Genomic DNA, 19,100 nt, shown 5'->3' on the forward strand with positions numbered 1-19,100 from the left:
AAGGACAGGGATAAGTACTCATACTGTTCTTCCCAAGGACAAGTCTTTCACTGTAAAACACAGCATTTTCCTATATTTTCTATTTTCCGCCTTCTGTAGTTTCCGTATATGATCCATAAATCTCAATGTTGTCTATCATCTGGTATCTTCTTCTATCCCGAACTTGTCTCCCGTTCACCATTTCTTCCAATGCATTCTTCAGTTCGCAGTTTAGCCGTGACGCAGTCAATTTTTTTTCTCTTTCTGTTCAGGTTCAGCATTATCCTTTCTTCACCCACTATTTCTAGCACAGCATCATTTCTTATTCTGTCTGTCCATTTCACGAGCTCCATTCTCCTCCACATTCATATTCCAAATGCTTCTACGTAGTCGTTTCTTTTTACTTCGTCATAATGTCCATGTTTCTTCCTCCATACAGTGCCACACTCCACACAAAGCACTTCACTAGTTTCTTCCTTAGTTCTTTTTCTAGAGGTCCGCTTCCTTTGTCATTTCTATCCTCCTTTTGACTTTCTGACAGCAGCTATCCATATGTTCCATTGTCTCATTTCAAATTCACAAGTTTACCTTCTTTAGTTTTCTCCCGATAACCAAGGTCTTCTTCTTGTTTGGATTCATCTTCATCCCATACTACTGACAGCTGTCATTTAGCTCCAGTAGCATGTCTCTTACTATCTTCTATTCTTCTGTTAACAAAATGTGAAGAGTATGGACTAAAATGAGATGAGAAGCAAGAGGGAAAGAAAGAGTGAAGAAGTACAGGAAAGAGGAGGAAGAAGAGTAGGAGAAATATATCGTCGTTGTTCCTGCAATAAGTCTATGTGACATATTTATCGATTTTCAGATTTTTGCTCCATTAAATAACTTAAATAGTGATACAGCAAATAATAAAGTCTCATATATGTAATTATATTTATTTGTTTTGAAAAAGTAAGAATTCACAGTCTCCTATGTACGGCTGCCATAGGATGAATGAATGTGTTTTTTTTTTCCTACTGAAAAAATTTATATTTTGCACATAGAAGTTATTGCAGGAACAACGACGATATGGAGGTTAAGTAGAATATAAAGATAAAATATAAAAGAAGAATGGGAAGCAATGGAAAGCTGAAGAAAGGAAAGAAGATAAATGATTACGATATTAAAATTATTAACATCATTTAATACTACAATCGTTTATGAATTTATTTATATCCGTTTTATTTCACCTACCCAGGCTTTCAAATTCAACCCAGGTCATGCCGTAACGTAAGGTAATTGACGAATGGGAAGAGTAGACAGCATAGACAGGGATAAGAGAAGACAACGTGAACATTAGATTTCTATTGATCTGTGGTGATTTATTGATTATATATAAATCGAGTGCTGTCAATGTCTTATCAGCATTGAAGAACGATAGAAAGGTTATATTATAAGAAACACAAATAAAAGAAGCGATGATGTGTCTCGTTAATTTTTTATGAGTTCCAGTAATGGCAGCTGAAAGCTTGCATGTCTCAGCTGTCAACATGAGCGGCACGAACTCCAGTCCGTATTATAAACGAATTATTGCACATTTGTGCTTGAACATGAGTATTCAGTGAGGTATGTGCTCAACACGAGGACATGGTAGGAAATACAATAAAATTTAAGCTTGTGAGCCCAAACTCGCTCGGTCCATTTGGCCATTTCTATGATTTTTAGTGGTTTATTTTACGACGCTTTATCAACATCTTAGGTTATTTAGCGCCTGAATGAGATGAAGGTGATAATGCCGGAGAAATGAGTCCCGGGTCCAGCACCGAAAGTTACCCAGCATTCGCTCATACTGGGTTGAAGGAAAACACCGGAAAAACCTCAACCAGGTAACTTACCCCAACTGAAAATCGAACCCGGTCCATCTGGTTTCGCGGCCGGACGCGCTAGCTGTTACTCCACAGGTGTAGACTGTGATTTGTACATGTATATGATTATGTTTGAGACCTCTATCAAATTGAATCGGTCATTTTTAAAACCACACGAGTCCACATTTTTACGAAAATGAGTTACCGGTACTATAGGAAGCACTATGGACAGACGCATCATTTTCAGTCAAAACAACATGAGTCCGATCATTACTAAGCAGTCTATAAAATCTTAAAATATCGAGTTCTTTCAAAACCACATCAGTCCCGGACTTATGTGGCTTTAACATAACGCGTTTACTATCATGCACTTCTTTGTCAAGGTGCTGGACAGTAAGTGTAGTTCCAAGAGTTCTGTAGAAGAAAAAATAATCAACAGTGATCTATGAAAGTGCCTGTGCCAGATAGAATAGACATTTTAATAAAACTACGTCATTTGAAAGCAAAAATGAACAAGATGTGTACCTGTATACCTTCAAGGACTTGTAGAAGTGCATGATATGAAGAGAAAAAGTCCTTGAAGAGAAATTCCAAAGCAAGGAACACCGTCTTTTTTTGGAGGGATAATATGCAAAATATGTTATTTTCTTATTGTGAATTAAAGATACGAGTATGTCTGTACTCATACATTGCCATTGAACATGTGACACACTGATATGAAAATTAATTACTCGCAAATAATTGTTTTTAAGTCGGGTATGATATTTTGAATTTAATTTGTGAATGATATGAATCATTTTGAATATGAAATAAAAGTAACAATATAAATTGATTGAAAACTGTATAATAATGCATTTCACACTACAACAAACAATACACTCCATATTCTGTCAGGATACTGGAGTTGTTATTATTGGTACTTGTTAAAACAACGTGAGTCAAAAAAATTAAAAAATATTCTAATGTGATATGAAATGAGATAATTAAGATACAATGCTTTTGTAATCAGACATACTAACATATGGTTCTCCCGTAAAAATTTCACAGACCTAATAGAAAATCCATTAAATATAGGTAGCTTTTTCTATTTTTCTCGAAACTTATTTTCTGTGACTCAAGTGCTTTTACAAATGACCGATTCAATTTGAAGCTTGTCTTCCAAAACAACGCCAATTCTTTTCTAATAGTATGTGTTGTTTTGCATGTCAGTTGAAAACTCACTCAGTGCGTAGACGAGGGGATAAGAAAACTAGCCCAGTTCTTAAAATGGACTGAACACGTTTTATGACCACATTCTTCAATTCCATTACAACGTAAAAAAAGAAGAAGAAAAAGCAATTAGAAGAGGATGAGGAGAATAATAAGAAGAGAACAAGAAAAATAACGAATGTGAGGAGAAAGAAGAAGGACGAGGAGAAACTTGAAAGGGTCGAGAAGGGGAGAAAAAAGGGAGAAGAATAAGAATGTACAGTAGAAAAAAGCCAAAAAAGTGAAAGAAAAACAGTGAAGGTGGATCTAAATCTGAAGATAATAAGAAAATGAATGACAATCTTTATAGAAACACGTCCTCAGCGAAAAGTAACAGAAGTGACGCTAGTTTCCTAAAAGATATAGATCCACGTGCTCAGGGAAAGTAACGGGAACGACGTTCGTTTCTTAAGAGATGCACGTAATCAGCGAAAGTAACAAGAGCAACGTTTGTTTCTTTTCAGAAACAGGTGCACAGCGAAAGTAACGAGAGTGACGCTTGTTTCTTACGACATGTACGTACGCACGGAAAGTAACAGGAACGACGTTCGTTTCTTAAGAGATGCACGTAACAAGCGAAAGTAACAAGAGCAACGTTTGTTTCTTTTCAGAAACAGGTTCACAGCGAAAGTAACGAGAGTGACGCTTGTTTCTTACGACATGTACGTGCGCACGGAAAGTAACAGGAACGACGTTCGTTTCTTAAGAGATGCATGTAATAAGCGAAAGTAACGAGAGCAACGTTTGTTTCTTTTCAGAAACAGGTTCACAGCGAAAGTAACGAGAGTGACGCTTGTTTCTTACGACATGTACGTGCGCAGGGAAAGTAACAGGAACGACGTTCGTTTCTTAAGAGATGCATGTAATCAGCGAAAGTAACAAGAGCAACGTTTGTTTCTTTTCAGAAACAGGTTCACAGCGAAAGTAACGAGAGTGACGCTTGTTTCTTACGACATGTACGTGCGCAGGGAAAGTAACAGGAACGACGTTCGTTTCTTAAGAGATGCACGTAACAAGCGAAAGTAACAAGAGCAACGTTTGTTTCTTTTCAGAAACAGGTTCACAGCGAAAGTAACGAGAGTGACGCTTGTTTCTTACGACATGTACGTGCGCAGGGAAAGTAACAGGAACGACGTTCGTTTCTTAAGAGATGCACGTAACAAGCGAAAGTAACAAGAGCAACGTTTGTTTCTTTTCAGAAACAGGTTCACAGCGAAAGTAACGAGAGTGACGCTTGTTTCTTACGACATGTACGTGCGCAGGGAAAGTAACAGGAACGACGTTCGTTTCTTAAGAGATGCACGTAACAAGCGAAAGTAACAAGAGCAACGTTTGTTTCTTTTCAGAAACAGGTTCACAGCGAAAGTAACGAGAGTGACGCTTGTTTCTTACGACATGTACGTGCGCAGGGAAAGTAACAGGAACGACGTTCGTTTCTTAAGAGATGCACGTAACAAGCGAAAGTAACAAGAGCAACGTTTGTTTCTTTTCAGAAACAGGTTCACAGCGAAAGTAACGAGAGTGACGCTTGTTTCTTACGACATGTACGTGCGCAGGGAAAGTAACAGGAACGACGTTCGTTTCTTAAGAGATGCACGTAACAAGCGAAAGTAACAAGAGCAACGTTTGTTTCTTTTCAGAAACAGGTTCACAGCGAAAGTAACGAGAGTGACGCTTGTTTCTTACGACATGTACGTGCGCAGGGAAAATAACAGGAACGACGTTCGTTTCTTAAGAGATGCACGTAACAAGCGAAAGTAACAAGAGCAACGTTTGTTTCTTTTCAGAAACAGGTTCACAGCGAAAGTAACGAGAGTGACGCTTGTTTCTTACGACATGTACGTGCGCAGGGAAAGTAACAGGAACGACGTTCGTTTCTTAAGAGATGCACGTAACAAGCGAAAGTAACAAGAGCAACGTTTGTTTCTTTTCAGAAACAGGTTCACAGCGAAAGTAACGAGAGTGACGCTTGTTTCTTACGACATGTACGTGCGCAGGGAAAGTAACAGGAACGACGTTCGTTTCTTAAGAGATGCACGTAACAAGCGAAAGTAACAAGAGCAACGTTTGTTTCTTTTCAGAAACAGGTTCACAGCGAAAGTAACGAGAGTGACGCTTGTTTCTTACGACATGTACGTGCGCAGGGAAAGTAACAGGAACGACGTTCGTTTCTTAAGAGATGCACGTAACAAGCGAAAGTAACAAGAGCAACGTTTGTTTCTTTTCAGAAACAGGTTCACAGCGAAAGTAACGAGAGTGACGCTTGTTTCTTACGACATGTACGTGCGCAGGGAAAGTAACAGGAACGACGTTCGTTTCTTAAGAGATGCACGTAACAAGCGAAAGTAACAAGAGCAACGTTTGTTTCTTTTCAGAAACAGGTTCACAGCGAAAGTAACGAGAGTGACGCTTGTTTCTTACGACATGTACGTGCGCAGGGAAAGTAACAGGAACGACGTTCGTTTCTTAAGAGATGCACGTAACAAGCGAAAGTAACAAGAGCAACGTTTGTTTCTTTTCAGAAACAGGTTCACAGCGAAAGTAACGAGAGTGACGCTTGTTTCTTACGACATGTACGTGCGCAGGGAAAGTAACAGGAACGACGTTCGTTTCTTAAGAGATGCACGTAACAAGCGAAAGTAACAAGAGCAACGTTTGTTTCTTTTCAGAAACAGGTTCACAGCGAAAGTAACGAGAGTGACGCTTGTTTCTTACGACATGTACGTGCGCAGGGAAAATAACAGGAACGACGTTCGTTTCTTAAGAGATGCACGTAACAAGCGAAAGTAACAAGAGCAAAGTTTGTTTCTTTTCAGAAACACGTGCACAGCGAAAGTAACGAAAGTGACGCTTGTTTCTTACGACATGTACGTGCGCAGGGAAAGTAACAGGAACGACTCTCGTTTCTTAAGAGATGCACGTTTTCAGCGAAAGTAACAAAGCAACGTTTGTTTCTTTTCAAAAACACGTGCACAGCGAAAGTAACGAGAGTGACGCTTGTTTCTTAAGAGATGCATGTTCTCAGCGAAAATAACAAAAGCGATGTTCGTTTTTTAAGAGATGCAAATGCACAGATAAAGTAATAAGAGGATAGCACCGATAGTAAACTGTCTACTTAACCGAAGTCCGCGAGCATCTAGACCAGTGATCGGCATTTATTGACTCGCGAGCCAACCCCTTAATACACTAGCAGGGTGGAGAGGTAAGGCATAATCTCCCTCCCCTTAGCCATCACTTGTTCATTCAAAGTTAAGCAGTTTGGATACGTTCACTGTTCGTTTCTCTGCACTGAAAACTTGCAATAGTGAAGGTGTTCCCCGCCTCCTCCTCTTATAGCTCCCTTCTCCTACCTTCTCTTTTCCTGTGTTTTGCGGACTGTATTTTATATGATGTAATCTTTGTCGACTACTGATCTACACTGAAAACCAGGTCTCCAGATTCTACAGTCTATTCACCCAGTATTAAAAATGAATTACGTAATATTACTAATGGGATCTTATTGTTATTTGTCAAAAGAAGATGTAGTGGAAGATCGGATGAGATCCATCAAACTTTTAATTTTAGGTAAGATTATTATGCCCAAACATTGGAAGTACATATAATATATTCATTTTGTAATTTAAATATAAATATTTAAGATTTCATTTACTATATTTACTTATTTACATTCATTTGACAAGTCTCTTCGCATTGTCTCACTAATCAGATCTGTGGATAGTTTGCAATTAATGCAAAGCAAGCTATCTCGCAATAATTCTGTTCGGATACTTAGGCATGAATTATGTGAAAAAATGACTGAATTAGTTAAAAATGTACAGTCAGACAATCGGTAATCGAAATATAACTCTATACATCTAGATAAAATTGTGCTTCAATGGTAACACTAGGCTATCTACATCGATCGTTACAGACGAAGGCGAGCAGATCATAGCGTTTCTGCGCGTAAGTAATGACATAATATCGTATTCTAATCAGATTTAGTCAGGTTATTGAAGCTGAAGTGCTACATTATCTGGATTCTACTACATAATCTCTATGCCTAGTGCATTTATAAACGATCCAGTATTTAAGTGCCTTTGATCGCAGTGGCGCTAATATTGTATTTACGTTACGTTAACTGTAGTGCATTGAGGGCAGAAACGTGGGAAGATAGTAGTTTTAGTCACAATACAAACATTTCGACATGTGACTCATGACTCACGTACAGGGTTAGATTATCAGCAGCTAAACTATTAATCTTAACAAATCTATCTAGTTTATGTTGCCATTACTTGCACATCAGTGAAGTCGATTACGTCGTAAAAGTAATTTGCTTCCCTACCATTGTCACTTAAGTAATCTTAATTTTAACAAACGATTACTAAAGAGATTGTCATTCTTCATAAACAAGTCACATAATAATGTGTTAATGCTTAATCATTTATTAAAATTGCTAACGTGAAGTTACTAAAGAATATGTTATTCTTCATAAACAAGTCACATAATAATGTGTTAATGCTTAATTATTTATTAAAATTTCTCATTTTAACGTGAAGTTACTAAAGAGTACGTTATTCTTCATAAATAAGTTACATAATAATGTGTTAATGCTTAATCATTTATTAAAATTGCTCATTTTAACGTGAAGTTACTGAAGAGTTTGTCATTCTTCATAAACAAGTTACATAATAATGTGTTATTGCTTAATCATTTATTAAAATTGCTCACTTTAACGTAAAGTTACGGAATAGTTTGTCATTCTTCATAAACAAGTCACATAATAATGTTTTATTGCTTAATCAATTATTAAAATTGCTCATTTTAACGTAAAGTTACTGAATAGTTTGTCATTCTTCATAAACAAGTCACATAATAATGAGTTAATGCTTATTCATTTATTAAAATTGCTCATTTTAACGTGAAGTTACTGAAGAGTTTGTCATTCTTCATAAACAAGTCACATAATAATGAGTTAATGCTTATTCATTGATTAAAATTGCTCACTTTAACGTGAAGTTACTGAATAGTTTGTCATTCTTCATAAACAAGTCACATACAGTAGTAATGTGTTAATGCTAAATCATTTATTAAAATTGCTCATTTTAACGTGAAATTTCTGATGAGTTTTTCATTCTTTAATAAACAAGTCACATAATAATGTGTTATTGCTTAATCATTTATTAAAATTGCTCACTTTAACGTGAAGTTACTGAATAGTTTGTCATTCTTCATAAACAAGTCACATACAGTAGTAATGTGTTAATGCTAAATCATTTATTAAAATTGCTCATTTTAACGTGAAGTTTCTGATGAGTTTTTCATTCTTTAATAAACAAGTCACATAATAATGTGTTATTGCTTAATCATTTATTAAAATTGCTCACTTTAACGTAAAGTTACTGAATATTTTGTCATTCTTCATAAACAAGTCATACAGTAATAATGTGTTAATGCTTAATCATTTATTAAAATTGCTCATTTTAACGTGAAGTTACTGAAGAGTTTGTCATTCTTCATAAACAAGTCACATAATAATGAGTTAATGCTTATTCATTTATTAAAATTGCTCACTTTAACGTAAAGTTACTAAAGAGTTTGTCATTCTTCATAAACAAGTCACATAATAATGTGTTAATGCTTAATCATTTATTAAAATTGCTCATTTTAACGTGAAGGTACTGAAGGGTTTGTCATTCTTCATAAACAAGTCACATAATAATGTGTTAATGCTTAATCATTTATTAAAATTGCTCATTTTAACGTGAAGGTACTGAAGGGTTTGTCATTCTTCATAAACAAGTCACATAATAATGTGTTATTGCTTAATCATTTATTAAAATTTCTCACTTTAACGTAAAGTTACTGAATAGTTTGCCATTCTCCATAAACAAGTCACATACAGTAATAATGTGTTAATGCTTAATCATTTATTAAAATTGCTCATTTTAACGTGAAGTTACTGAAGAGTTTGTCATTCTTCATAAACCAGTCACATAATAATGAGTTAATGCTTATTCATTTATTAAAATTGCTCACTTTAACGTAAAGTTACTAAAGGGTTTGTCATTCTTCATAAACAAGTCACATAATAATGAGTTAATGCTTATTCATTTATTAAAATTGCTCACTTTAACGTAAAGTTACTAAAGAGTTTGTCATTCTTCATAAACAAGTCACATAATAATGTGTTAATGCTTAATCATTTATTAAAATTGCTCATTTTAACGTGAAGGTACTGAAGAGTTTGTCATTCTTCATGAACAATTAACATAATTGTTAAATTGTACGTTCAGATTGCAATACATGTACTATAGGTAATTCATCGTTCAGACACTGACAAATTAGATGGGCTACTAAGGTCAATTTATTATGTATGTATGTGCTACAGTGCTCAGACTCGGTCCTTCATAACTGACGATCAATAGAGCTTTTAATTGTCTATAACGCTATAACATCAGTAACGGTTTCCGGTTGTAAAGTAAATCTATAATCATGCTAAGAGGAGAGCAATTGAGAGTAAAACAGATTATCGTGGGAAAGAATATTGAACAAGTATTACCGTTATGTTTCGATCGTTTATAATCATGCCACTGTCTCTCAATATCCGCTGAAATTTTTAAATAAGGAAAGCTGCAAAGATTCTTTCAGGACCGAACCCAGTATCTTGCCTGCAATTCACAAAAATGAATGCAAAATAGTACAATTCGCAAGTTTTCATATGAAATACGTGCACATCAAAACAGCTGCTCAAATACCGCCGTTCTCTGCTAGCCACATATCGACGCGACGCTTTGTTTTCTTTTACGAGTGCAGACATTGCACTTTAAGTGTTCCTGATTTCTCTGGAGATATTGTCCTACAGCTGTTCCAGAGTTTGGAGTCTTCATGGAAAGCTCTATCTTTAAGATAGCCCCACAAAGAGAAATCATAGCTGGTAATTCCGAACGATCGTGGTGGTCACAGACCAGCAGAGATGATTCTGTTGTCAAACTAACTGTATTTTATTTTCATTGACTCTTCGGATGTGTAACAGGTCGCCCCATCTTGCTGAAAATATCCTTGCGTTAGTTCCACGTCATCAAGTTGCCCCACAAACTCTGACTCGATAATCCTTAAACCAGATATGGCACACCATACTTCCACTGATTCCTGAGGTAATCGACATAAAGACTTCTTAGGTGAATTTTCCTCACATGTTTTTCAATGGAACATACCTTCTTTGTTATCTTTAATTTTTCAATTGTTGGCAGACTACTGTTGTCATCTATTTTAAGACCTTAGTGTACGTATAGTAAGATTAGATACGCTTGATTTTTAGAATCATTTGAATTCGTGTTATTGTTTCCATTTTGTAACTAACGGGTTAGAGTTTATTAAAAAACACTCTGTGTTGTCAGAAGGTAGATGATAATGATTATGGTTGAATTTCTCGTATTCTTCAATTATAATAACCAGACCTCGGTCCAGGATACCGAGATGTTGCGAAGATCGAGGGAAATGGGAGATGGAGAGCGCAGTTACTCCTTGCCTAAACATGTAAACATTCGGCCACGTTCACAGATATAATATTTACAGCGCATTTCAAGTACAGAAAAGAATTGTCTAATATTACATGTTTCAATTTACATTATAGGTACCATGCATATTTTAACAATCTAAAATAATAATATGACTTTCTACGTTTCATTTTGATGTTGAAAGCCTGTCTTGATTGTGTAATTTTATATTTTCCATGTGCATTTTGCTACTACAGTGTTCTTCAAAGAATCTAGTTCTTTTTGTAATATCTTTTTTTGTCCAATTTGTAAAATACAGCTTTTTTTTTCCTTTAATAAATAATATTCCTTTCCGATAAAATATGCCTGTTTACCCACAGAATCTCGACTACATATTATGATTGCACGGACCATACCAAGCATCAATATGAAAGACGGTAATGTACTTTCTTACAAAACCAACTGTACTCTCGCAGTGACATCCCACCCCACGGGTCATGACGTCATTTATACTCCGTGCTTTGCTAACTTCAGTATGGTGATTCGGTGATTCTAAACCGAGACCTAATAATAACACAATATTATGTGTTAATAAAAATTTAGTATGTCGTACTTTTATGTTACTGGTATTTGAAATTATTTCTTTGCAATTGAGTGATTTAAGAACAAATTTCGAAACGAGAAATATACAATTTCGTTACTTTGGTCAGAACTGCCATAATTCGACTAAGATGTGAAGTAATTGTTTCTTCTATAGAATGTATCGGATTAGCGAGATAAGATGAAAATTACATTAGTAATTTACATTATCACCAATATCACCATAATCATAATTTGTTCTTTTCTGGAGGAGGGGCCAAAGGCAAGCACCGCAGGTTTATTGTGCAACCTTCTTGTAGATGGAGTAGGTTATTTTACGACGCTTTATCAACAGCTTAGGTTATTTAGCGTCTGAATGAGATGAAGGTGATAATGCCGGTGAAATGAGTCCGGGGTCCAGCACCGAAAGTTACCCAACATTTGCTCATATTGGATTGAGGGAAAACACCAGAAAAAACCTCAACCAGGTAACTTGCCCCGACCGGGAATCGAACCCGGGCCACCTGGTTTCGCGGCCAGAGGCGCTGACCTTTACTCCACAGATGTGGACACCTTCTTGTATTGAAGACCTTAGCACATCTCTTCAAGCACGTGATTCACTGCTTGATGCCATTTGATCGATTCGGCTACGGCAGCCAGTTCTGACGAAGTCCACGTAGAAACGCCTCTCAGTGTCCTTGTTAATATTCCGTTTCCTCAAATCGATGGCATCTGTTCACAATTCACGTGCTTGCGTTCTGCTGCATCCTTTGACTCGAATACCGCGGCACCGTAGATTCCGCGACTCATAAGGCGCAATCTATCCGAGGAAGCTACAATAACTGGCCTGCCGTAGTCATCTGGGATTTGTAAGACACCTCCAGATAAAGATTCCTGTAGGTGAATCCCAGAACCATGTTTGCAACGACCTCCTGGTTGACTTGAAATTATATTGAAGCTTTTAAAAAAGATATTTATAAAACTATTCATGATATATAATATTAACAAATGTGTGTATTTTTTTACCTTTTATTTCTGTCGACTATATTCATGCTTTTTATTGAATATCACTGGCTTTTGTCTGATTGTCAATGTATATTAAATGTGTTTTTTTCTCTCTTTTTCTCTTTCTTCTTGTTTTTTCTCTTGTGTGTTATTTATTGTTTTGAATTAAGTTACTGTATTCAGTAAACTGTCTTTGTAAATTTTATGTTATATTATTGGCTAAGACCACACCGTACACGAGCCTGGCTCTTACGGTAGTAGCTAGAAACGTTTTGGTTTTATAATTTTAATTTCTACTCACTAGCTAGCTAGTTTAATTAATTAATTAATTAAGGGTGACATATCATCATCATCATCATCATCATCATCAACTTCAAGGACAATACATGAAGTTGAAATTAATGAAGGCGAAATGAGTCAGACATCCAACGCCGAAAGTTACTCAGAAATTCTAGTTCAAGTGGTTGAGGGATATTATGGTTAGATTTTATGATTTGAAAGTTTTGGTACGATTGATTAATAAAGCTATGTTATATTGAAGACGACTGTTACATAGCCCGCTGTGATGTCATCCACAAGTAAGAGATCATGTCGGCGCGAAGTAAGCGTCCCGAGTAAATGCATGAATATATTGTAATATAATTAATAAAATTAAAACACATATGCAAACACATTTCATAACGTTATTCAGGCCACCTGCACCGGCATAAAGCCTTGGTTTTTCTGAACCAACGCATGCGACTTCCGAGGTGCGAGGCCCGCCTCGCACAAATCCGGACTACGCGAGAGATAGTGAGACTGCGAGATGCGAGGTCTACGCACTTCGCAGCCATAGAAGCCACTCACTATCTCTCGTGTAGTCCAGATTTGTGCGGCCTCGCACCTCGGAAGTCGCATGCGTCGATTCAGAAAAACCAAGGCTGAACTCAATTGCTAGCACGTTTGCTTACAACTAGTTTCGATTCCCGTTTGGGTTTATTAACTGGTTTGGTCTCCTCTGAAGTTTTCTCAACTGTAACACGAATGTCAGGTGATTACATGGCGAATCCTCGATCTCATCTCGCCAATAACCGGCTAAACATAGTCAACGGTATCTTAGGAACCAAGGTTCCTCCTGTTATTTTTAAAGGTGTGTTTAATACACTGAAACATACCGATGACGTAAAAGAGGCACGTATTATTTTTTTACATTTAATGAATGCATGAGAAGAAATTTTTGCTTGTAAATTTAACGGCCTCTTGCATCTAATTTTATTTTATATACGAAATTGTAGAACTCAGAGTACAAATTATACAATTCCAAGTGATGAGAATGTAGTGTTCCGAAATGTTGGCATCTCTGAATTATGACACTGCCACACCATATATAACATTATCTTCACCCTAGTGTCACTTATTTTCTTTACAGCCTTACAAAGGTATTCTTCAAATAAATTATGTATGCACCTCTTGTTTCCCCCGCCAGAATCTTAACCGCATCCAGCGTTGATTAAATTACGAAAACAACTGCGAGACAGGAATGCGTGAATATGTGCAACTCCTCATTACGTAAAATTCCCAACTTTCCCCCTCCCCTCTCTCTGAGCTCCCTGTTATAAATATTTCCTCCTGTCTGCTATTCCCAGTGAATTCAAAATATGTTCTCCCCTCAGACTAAAAAGTCACGTTTCAAAACCCCAACATACAACGGATCTACAAATTTCAGCGATAAAAATATGTTTTTATTTCCCATACTTCCTCATTCACAGTTGAGACCGTAACTAAGTCAGATATGTTGGTTGGTTTGTTGGATGGATGTAGTTGGTTGGTTATGGTTGTTTGGTTGACAGTTTGGTTTGTGGGTTAGTTGTTTATGTTTAATTGGTATATTGGTTGGCGGGTTGTTTTGTTGGCAGTTTGGTTGGTGGGTTGGTTGTTGATGTTTAATTAGTACATTGGTTGGTGGGTTGGTTTTGTTGTCTAGTTAGTATATTAGTTGATGGGTGGGTTGGTTGTGTTTGTTAGTTGGCAGATTGATTTGTGGGTGAAATGGTAGTTTTAATTTGTACATTAGTTGGATTGATTGTGGTTGTTTGGTTTATGAGTTGGTTGTTGATGTTTAATTTATATATTAATTGGCGGGTTGGCAATTTAGTTTGTGGGTTGGTTGTTGATGTTTAATTAGTATATTGGTTGGCGAGTTGTTTGCGGTTGTCCAATTAGTACGTATATTGGTTGATGGGTGGGTTAGTTGTGTTTGTTTAGTTGGCAGATTGATTTGTGAGTGAGATGGTTGTTTTAATTTGTACATTAGTTGGTGGGTGGGTTGATTATGTTTGTTTAGTTGGCAGATTGATTTGTGGGTGAGATAGTCGTTTTAATTCTTACATTATATAATTGATGAGTGGATTGGTTGTGTTTGTTTAGTTGGCAGATTGATTTCTGGGTGAGGTGGTTGTTTTAATTTGTACATTAATTGATGGATGAATTGGTTATGGTTGCTTGGCTTGCGGACTGGCTGTTGTTTAATTTTTACATTGATTGGCGAGTTTGTTGTGGATATCTAGTTGGTTGGTTGGTTGGTTGGTTGGTTGGTTGGTTGGTTGGTTGGTTGGTTGATTGGTTGGTTGGTTGTGATTCTTTAGTTGATTTATTGGTTGACAAGTGGATTGGTTGTGGTTGTTTAGTTGATACATTGATTGATGGGTAGGTTGGTTATGACTGTTTGATTGGTAGATTGATTGGTGGGTTGGTTGTGTTTGTTTAGTTTGTATTTGGTTGATGGGTGGGTCGTTATGATTGTTTAGATGATAGATTGATTGGTGAGTAAGTTGATTTTGATTGATTAGTTGATAGACTGGTTGGTGGTTTGGTTGGTACATTGGTTGATAACTTGTTTGTGATTGCTTATTTGATAGATTGATTGGTGGGTGGGTTGGTAGTTGGGTGGGTGGGTTGGTTGATTGGTTGGTTATGGTTTTTTAGATGGTAGATTGGTTGGTGAGTTTTGAAAGTTTTGATTGATTAGTTGATAGATTGTTTAGTAGGTTGGTTGCGGCTGTTTAGTCGATATGGTAGATTGTCTTCCGTTATTCTGCTCGCCCTATTTAAAAAGATAGTTGAGAATTATTTATAGGGAATTGAAACTAAAATGAAATATCTTCATTCTGTAATGTTATTTTTTCTTCTTCACAGTTTATAGTTTACGTATCTATTATTAGTATCTGGTAGTGTATTGAACTTTGAAGAGGGCGGAAATTGTGCAGAAATTTTTGTCTATTTTGTTTTAGCCACGAAAATCTACGCCATTTATCGTCATGGGCCAAGTCTGAACCCTCCAAGTTTGTCTTTGCCGGCAAGTGCAGTAACAACTAAATCACCAAGAGGGTTGTCGTCATCATCATCCTCACCAAGTTGCATAGTCAGCAATGCTATTTCCTAAAGATCATAATGTATTTGTTCAGTTCCTTAATCAACACTGGACATTCGTGAGTAGCGAAATAGTTTACAAAAACTGTTATGTAGTCGGCATGATATTTTTTTTTTATTTTAGTAGGTTATTTTACGACGCTTTATCAACAGCTTAGGTTATTTAGCGTCTGAATGAGATGAAGGTGATAATGCCGGTGAAATGAGTCCGGGGTCCAGCACCGATAGTTACCCAGCATTTGCTCGTAATGGGTTGAGGAAAACCCCTGAAAAAACCTCAACTAGGTAACTTGCCCCGACCGGGAATCGAACCCGGGCCAGACGTGCTAACCGTTGCTCCATAGGTGTGGAAGGCACGATAAAGCTACTCCTTTAGCAAGCAAGTCCAGGAACGCATCAAAACCATGCAGAAGTCTAATAAACCTCCAGTTATCTGCCACAAATCGAACTCATGTTCTCTGCATTTTTAGTTGGAGAATTCACCACTGAAGTCCTAGAGGAAGACACAAATAGTTCGGTAATATAAATAAATGCTTGGGGCGGGTTCTGAGTGTGGAAGTTGTGTCGCGCCAGTTCATTAAAGTTATTTGTCCCACAGGTACCGAAAAGACTAGCTGTAAAATCTGTGAAAATATCTTCGCTCTGTCTACTCAAAGCTGACGACCGCACATTACTCCTACTTGGAGTCTGTTGGTTGCTATGCAACTTGCTAACAACAAAAGCTGCTTTCAGGAAGGTTCAATGAAGGAGGGAGCAAGGGAGAAAAAACAGAGAACCTCGTTACAACTTTCACATCCCACTGATCTGATGGGGTATATAGATTTCTCAGATTTCATACCAACAGTGTGTTTCCAAAGCATCTGGACTCGTTCATGGATTAAAATTAATTGCATGTTTTTCCGTACAGAGCACTCCAAAATCCCTTAAAAAGAAAGTCAGCAATCGATCTAAAAAGAAATGACGGGAGAGACTATGAGAATGTTCAAAGAACGTTAGATACAAGTTTCACGTAGGCCTATGTAATAATAATAATAATAATAATAATAATAATAATAATAATCATCATCATCATCATCATCATCCGTGGCGCTACAGCCCGTGAAGGGCATAGACCGACCAGCCGGCTGCTGGCCTCACGCCCACATGCCCTGAACCGGAGTTGGACGATCATCCAACCAGAATGGAGGTATCGTGTGATTAGCACGATGATCCTCCCAGCCGTTATAGCTGGCTTTCGCAACCAGACTTCGCTACCTTTCGTAGCTCCCCAAGTGCATCACGATGCTGGGTGGGCACCGGTCCCATAGACTGGCCGAAATTTCATGAGAAAATTTCATCCTCCATGAAGATTCAAACCTGCGCGGATTCCGTAACGCGAGTCCTAGGCAGGATGCCTTAGACCACGACGCCACGGCACGGGACCTCACGTACGTAAATCAAGTAATTTAAAGAGAAGAAAAATAAAGAGTAGAAATAAGCAGAATAAGACAAAGAAAAGGTAGAAAAGAAGAAGAAAAATAACAAAATGGCATATATAAAATACGGCGAAAGACAAGAAAAGAATGAAAATTATAAGAAATATAAAGTAATAACAACACGAAGAAGCAAAGTGAGACGATGTTGGAGAAACAGAAGAAGAAGCTAAGAAAAACAATTAGCTATAAAGAAAAAGGAGTAAAGACAGAAGATACATGTAAGTTTAAAATGATGGGGAAGTGGAAGACTGGGAGAGGAGAGTGATTAAAAGCGGGGAGGGGGAAGATGGGGGAACAGAGGAGAAAGGAGGGAATAGGGAGGAGAAAGGAGACAGAGGGAAGAGAGCGGTGAGAGAGAGGGGTGATGGGAGAAAAGGGGGAGGGAGGGGAGACGGTGAGCCGGGAAAGAAGAGAGGAAAGAGGGAGAGAGTTGAGAGGGAGGGGAAAAGAAAGAAGAAAAGACGAGAGCAGAGAAGAAAGGAGATGAGAGCAGAGAGGAGAGGAAAGACGAGAGAAGCAAGAGAGGGGACAAAGGGGAGAGAAGTAGAGAGGAGAGGAGAGGAGAGGAGAGGAAAGAAGAGAGAAGCAAGAGAGGGGACAAAGGGGAGAGAAGTAGAGAGGAGAGGAGAGGAGAGGAGAGGGGATCACTTGAAACGAAGTGACACAAATCAGAAAATTGTTTCAATTGACTGCATGACATATATAACAAATACGGATAATATAATTTATTCTCCATATATGAATATATTTGTTTTCGATTTACGTCGACCGGGTCTTTCAGCTATTGTGTCAAATGTCTTGAGTCGGGTGTGGAGATAAATGGTCCAATTCACAAGATGACAGATGATCGATATTAATACGATATTGTGAGGCAAGTTCAAGTACTCTGAGGAAATCTACTCGAAAATCGTTATTTCCAGAACTGACGCAATAGAATTTTAAGCCTTTGTTTTTCTGAACCGACGCATGTGACGTGCGAGGTGCGAGGCCCACCTGTGCACCTCGCAACTATAGAAACCACTCACTATCTCTCGTTTAGTCCGGATTTGTGGGAGGCGGACATCGCAACTCGCATGTCGCATGCGTCGGTTCAGAAAAACCAAGGCTTAAGGAAATCATATGCCTGGCCCCCCAAGTGAGAACTATCAGCTGACTAATTTAGAGCTCGGACATTCGTACATACATGGCACGAAGGCGAAAACCAAGCACGAGGATAGGGAGGGTGACTGGCTTAGTCTCCTTCTGCCCTATTGCTGTTGTTAGGAGTTGCCAAAATTGCGTTCTGAATCTAACGAGTTTTCTCCTACGACATCAGTCACTGACGTATGCTTTAGTGGTACATTCCTTGTAAACAAAATGTTACCACAGTCTAGTATATACAATCACGAAGCTTGAGTTGTGAGGGTGCTAGGAACAATAGACTGTGCAGGTACCATTTCGCATTGTCCGTTATGAGGCGATAGTAGCGATCCTAGTGGTTAGCAACTATCTATGAATGCATATTCACTACGTATTGAACTTCGTGACTGTATATACTAGACTGTGATGTCACAATATCACTTTTCTTGATTGTTCTCTTTGCAGTTTGGAGTTTGAATTGACATAACTTGTCCAGCCAACCCTGATATTCATCAGCATTATCTTCGACTCGTCGTGTGGAGCCACTCTTCGTCTCTATTGCAACAGAAAGTACTGGTAGACACCGTATGCTATTTCTGCATCTAGTCGATTAAGTGCACAGGTTTCTTGTCTTCTATTATAGGTCTACTACCGTGCAAAGCTAACTTCCGACGCGGAAAATATGTACAATAACGCATGTGACGTCATCGTATCGTAACAGACACCAGGGGCTTATTCCACAAAAGGTATGGTGTTGTACATTACAAGTAAATTATTTTCTAATAAGGAGTAAAATTACTAGAGTTTCTGTTCCACAAAAGACTTTTCTACAATAGTACTTTACCACGCCATACTTACAAATTACCAACGAAGTTTCATGATTGTGTTCCACAAAAGTACTAGTATTTGTAACTTACTAGCGAATTGTCAAGTACTCTCTACTAATGAAAGAAGACTAATACATAGGC

The sequence above is a fragment of the Periplaneta americana genome, chromosome 1 (genome assembly GCF_040183065.1).
Source record: "Periplaneta americana isolate PAMFEO1 chromosome 1, P.americana_PAMFEO1_priV1, whole genome shotgun sequence".
In the NCBI taxonomy this organism is placed as follows: domain Eukaryota; kingdom Metazoa; phylum Arthropoda; class Insecta; order Blattodea; family Blattidae; genus Periplaneta; species Periplaneta americana.